General features: G+C 39.9%; 1 long non-coding RNA gene across 1 annotated transcript; it reads right to left on the bottom strand.

Annotated features, from left to right (window-relative positions):
- Nucleotides 1-254: 254 nt before the first annotated feature.
- On the bottom strand, nt 255-5,038 carry LOC131168082 (uncharacterized). The gene is made up of 4 exons (XR_009140219.1): nt 4,551-5,038; nt 844-918; nt 587-706; nt 255-502 (listed from the first exon to the last, which is right to left on the bottom strand). It is a non-coding gene; the product is annotated as an uncharacterized LOC131168082 (long non-coding RNA).
- Nucleotides 5,039-5,583: the final 545 nt, after the last annotated feature.

The following is a 5,583-nucleotide window of genomic DNA, read 5'->3' as shown; positions in this document are numbered from 1 at the left end:
TCGGAATCTTCCAAATTAGGGTTTAAGTTTTTTAAAACCTCAATTCATTTAAAAAGGGGTGGTTTCATTTTATGGATAAGCACATATCCTGTTTGAGTAGATCAAAATTGGTTGAAATTCACTCAAAATTAGTCAACCATTTTGTTCAAGTCCAGTCAAGAACAATCAACCATTTTGGTCAATATCGGTCAACCAATCTGACCAACATTGGTCAAGCTCGGTCAAAATTGGTCAATGGAGAGTCCTCAAATTCCTTCAGTTAAAATTTTCCAAATGGAATTGTAGATTTGATATAGAAATGAATGTCTCAAAACTGAAATTGCATGGAGCATGCACAAAGAATAATAAATACATAATAAAGATTACAAAAATCAAAATGCAAAAAAAAAAAAAAAAAGGAAACTAGTGTTGAATCCTTCCATGCTCCAATCAGGGCCTGGCAAGCTGAGACATCCAAAAAGCCCACCTCTCCTATGCTGACATCTAGATCACCGCAACCAAACTACACACAGAGAAGTAAAACTTATTGAAATCGGCTAGCTGCAAAAAAGGGAGCATAAAGAGAAAATAAAGAACGATGCCTTACCCAGCATCCTTATGCTGCCACTTGGAACCATCCCAAAAAGCCCTCCATTCCTCATCTACCATCTGGAAGCCTCCCAAAAGCCCTCCAATCCTCGTCCACCATATGGACCCTCAATATCACCTGCGCACATGAAAGGGAGAGTTGGTTAGCTGGGGATCAAAAACCAAATCAGTCACACGTGCAGGGAAATTATTCCCTGACAAAAGTGGTTAGCAACAGAGAAAGGAAATGCAAAAATAAGATTAAATCAGAGATACCCCACTCATCAATCAAATACCACTTGGAGGCATTCAAAAAGCCTTCCATTCCCCAGTGGCCACTTCGATTTTCACCTGCGCATAGAGTGGAAAATTGACACGGTTAGTTAGCAAAAAAAGAAAAAATAATAATAAAGGAAATCAGATGAAATCACAAGGAATTATTCCCTGATAGACCATTAGTGGGGAATTGCTCAGGGAATTGGCGCCAAAATGCACTCCTGAACTCCCTATAAATAGGGAGTCCCATCACTGTAGTAGAAGAGAGGGCCAGAGAGGGTAAGAACACTTTGCAAAAATTGGAATAGGAAGGAGGGAGTATAGAGAAATGCTGGGGAAATAGGGAAAAATAAGAGAGGAGAGCATAGAAACACCCTGCGGGAGTGGAGAGTAAGAGAAAGTGAGTAGAGTCACTCTGTAGAATTACGGGGGGGATTTGGGTAGTATAGAGAAGTCAGAGGGGAGTGTCGTCAAGATTCAGAAAGCTCTACATCCTGCAGAGTAACCAGGGTTGCCCTCAGAGCATACCATCCCGACCTGAGTACAGAAGATACCTCAAGGTGTCCTCGTCATCTTAGTCTAGAATTCAGAACCAAGGATTAGGTTCCCCCAATCAACACCTGGCTAAACACAGAAAAGAGAAGGAGAATACTGGAGGAGCTCGAGTTTAGGTAACTTCCTTTTTCATTTCAAGTCCTAAGATTTCCAAGATATACCATGTGTAGGTTCTCCCATACCCAAATTATGATTCAGATTCAAATCAGTCTCGAGAAAACACCCACACCCAAATTGAATCAGGATTTGAATCTCATGATCCGAATTGAACTCGTTTAACCCAAACCCGAAAGTGGTTTGGGTGAACCCGACTCTCAGGCCTAAGAACCCCTTTTCAAAACCATTTTTCTAACTACCCCAGCTCTTTTAAAAATTTCAAACCGAGGCCCATTTTCCATTTTTTTAAACCAACCACAGCTCAGTTCAAAAGTCTAACTCCCCAAGCCTTCCTGTGTTTTGAATAAACCCCAAGCCCATTTGACCAAACAAAATACCCTATCCCATTTTTAAAATAACCCCAGGCCCATTTAGCCAAATAAAATACCTCAGCCCATTTTCAAAATAGCCCCCAGGCCCCTAAAAATCCCCTAACCTATTCAGACCAAGCCTTCACTCGAGCCCAAATCTCAGAGCCAACCGCCAACACGTGTTCGAGCCCACTTGGGCTCACCCAAGTCTACTCAACCCATTGGGTTGACTCTTGCGAATCAATCCTGATGTGACTCACCCCAACTCTCCGAGTCAAAGATGAGCTGACTCTTCTTCATACCCACTCTAGAACCACAACCCATCTTCAACCCTAAACCTGAACTCCTGACCCTTGACTTGAAAACTGAGTGTAACGACCTCAAAATTATATCATTTTTTTTTCATATATATATATATATATATATATTATTTCTTAAATATCCTTGCTATAGACTCTCAAACCTCAGATAGGCACTGAAATATTTATGTAGATAGTGAGCACACTTATGCAGCAGAAAACATAAATCACATAACCACAAATATAATTACAATACCAAAATCCAGTAATTTTCCATATTATATTTACACATACAAGTATCACCTCTCCAAAACTCAAACCCCCCCCCCCCCTGTATCAACTTACCCTAAATACATAGCAACTAAGGGACTCTCTATCCGTAAGCCTGATCTGCTCGCCTAACTGGCTCACTTGAAAAATGTTAAAATATTGGGATGAGTCGACGCTCAGTAAGTGGAAATATGTTATTACTAGTGTGTGGCAACCAAGTTGCATATCAATAATAATAGCATTTGAAACTGTAAAGCTGGAAAATCAATATAAATAAATTTTACATTAATCGTAGCTTAAAAATATAAATGTACTATCTAAACTTTCTATCTTTCATACTGCTAATATCATACTATATACATTAAATGTTGTAAAATTGTATGTATATATATATATATATATATATATATATATAATTGTGCTTTTCCCTGGAAATTTGTATGTTATGATTTGACCCCTCATGACAGGGTTGTGAGGCCAGAAGGCGAGACTTAACTCTGGTTGGCCTATTTGATAAGTCACCGTACTCTACACTACCTCAGTCCGGCCAAACAACATCCATTCCTAAGCACGGAACTGGAACTGCTACCTTCTCAAACTAGCCCCCTTAACCCAACTGGGGAGCGCCATCCTCTCCAAGCATGGTTTGACAGTACCCACACACTATCTCAGATATATGGTTGCACTTTATTATGTATATAGCAACGATATCGTGCTCTGTAGATTGAATCTGTATGTAATATCTCTTTAGGGATCTAATACTATATAAATATATATACTATAATTATCTTTGCTGTTTTAATCATGTTTCCAAAATAACCATAACATTATGATTTTGTACTATAAATATTGTAATATCTGAACAACATGTCTGTAGCATCTTAATGTTATAACTATATATTATGTCTGTATAAATTTTTTGTATAAACTATCTATATATAGCATTAGGAAAACATGACATTCTATAAATACCATATATACTGATCTAAATAAACATCTATGTACATGTATATATATCTGTCTGTGTAAATATTTGAATATATATATATATACTAATATGAATAAAACTGTAGATGTACATATGCTCATATATACTATATAACATGATACTTTGAGGAAAACTGCATAAAATTCTATATCAAATAATATCTACTCAGGCCACACATTCTTTAATATTCTTATTCTATAAAACTGCATAATCACTGGTATACATGCATATAAAATCTCTAATAATATAAGTAAAATCTCCTATCATAGCATATTTCCCTTACTTAGTTTCCGAAAATTCGTTACTAAACTCTGACCCTACACCCGCAGGGTTTTCCACTCAACACCCTGAAAGCAACATCACCCAGAACAAAACATCAGTATTTTCTTACATACAACATTTCATATAGCTACAAGAAAGGCATATTCTGACTAAAATGTCTTACCCTGAAATTGGGATGAAATTCAATCCACTCCCACCAACGATCCGCTCCGATAGACTTGTAAAGAACTTTCCCAAGAGCATCGTGGTGGTCTCAGATTGTCGATCCGGCGAGAAATGGAGCTGGGATCGAAGAGAGAAGGGGAGGGAGATGTTTAGAGAAAGAAAGAGAGATTTTTGCACCAAGCTTCACTGAAAAATCTGGGTTTTGGCATTTATAGAGCCAAATTCATCGACGAGACACGTCATCTCGTCGACGAGTCCTTAAGGAATTTCATCGACGAACCCTACTTTCTCATCGACGAATTTCAAACTACCTAAAAACCCCTCTCAGTATCTTCTCATTGACGAGGCGTGGCTTCGTCGACGAGGCCTCCTTATGAGCTCTTCGACGAACTCCCTGTGTTTGTCGACGAGGCCCTGAGTAACTCTTACGGGTTATTACATCCAAAGTGCGACGACCGCTGCCTCCTTCTGTTTCTATTTTCATTTTCCTCCCTCTTTATTATTTAAATACCATTATTCTTCAGGTCATTACCTGATCTAAGCCTTCCATAAACCCCAAACCAGAACCATCATTGCCAGAACTTATCAACACTTAGATCATGACATTCAAAACACATTAAGCATAAAAAAAAAAAACAACAAAATAAAAGAGAGGAAAAGAAAAGGAAAAATATATTTTACGTGGGGTTTGTCCTTCAGAGTTTGAATGAGCCCTCCCTTAAGAGTCTGCCTCTATCGCTCACACCCGAACGCTTCCCGGGGGGGCTCACAGTTCGCCGTCGGCATCTCCAAAGAACTCCGTGGTCATCCACACGTGATTGCGAAAGCTTGGGGAGGATTTTGTTGAAAGTTAGGGCCTAGCAGGGGGTGCATTTTCATCTAACAGAAAGCATTTGAGTTTGAACAAAAGGAGATGTGAAATTTTGATCGTGGCGAGGTGAGTTGGGGAGGCCGCGGAGCGTCGGAGACTTCAGGGCATCAGGGAAGTGAGTTGGAGGATGGATGAATGATGTCTGTAGTTAGGCTTTCCAAAGGAACAGAAGGTAGAAGAAAGAGAAGACCGGAGAACATTTGAAAATAAATGAAAAAATGAAAAAACACAAAAATTAGAGTTTAAGTATCTGAGGCTTCCGAGTCATGGGATCTTACCATGTGGTGCGTTCACTCCCGTCGAATCACATAAGTCACATGCCAATTTTGGAGCCATGCAATTCACATTTCTCATGAACGCCTAAGATCAAGCCATGTCTTTAATCTGTGCACATGTAAGCTATCACCCTTCGATCGAGTTGTCCTTCAACGGTTGTGATTCACCCTCATCCATGACTCTGACACAATCGACCACCACCATTCGATCTCTGTAGCATATGAACGGCCTATACTATTCCTGTCAGAAGCATTAAGCGTTATCAGCCACATGCATTTGTCTCCCTCACCCGCCACATGACATGTAACCACTATTTTCCCCTCCGCCTTTAATGTCGGGGGTGCGTTGTCTCCCATCCGTTCGATCACTGGGGCATCAAATGGTTCTGATTTGGTTGCATCAAAGACATCAACCCTGCCTGCTTCTTCACATGATGTGTGGCACCAGCCATTAACGTCTGTCAGTATTTCCAAGTCAACCATTCGATACACACTCCAAAGGATGGCCAGGATCACGGCCCGCCAAAGACCTGCCGTGACACCTTTTTGGATCTCAACACGTAGCGCA

Source organism: Malania oleifera, chromosome 11 (genome assembly GCF_029873635.1).
Source record: "Malania oleifera isolate guangnan ecotype guangnan chromosome 11, ASM2987363v1, whole genome shotgun sequence".
NCBI lineage: Eukaryota > Viridiplantae > Streptophyta > Magnoliopsida > Santalales > Ximeniaceae > Malania > Malania oleifera.
Note: the sequence above shows the minus strand (reverse complement) of the source record. Positions and strands in the feature narration are given on the sequence as shown.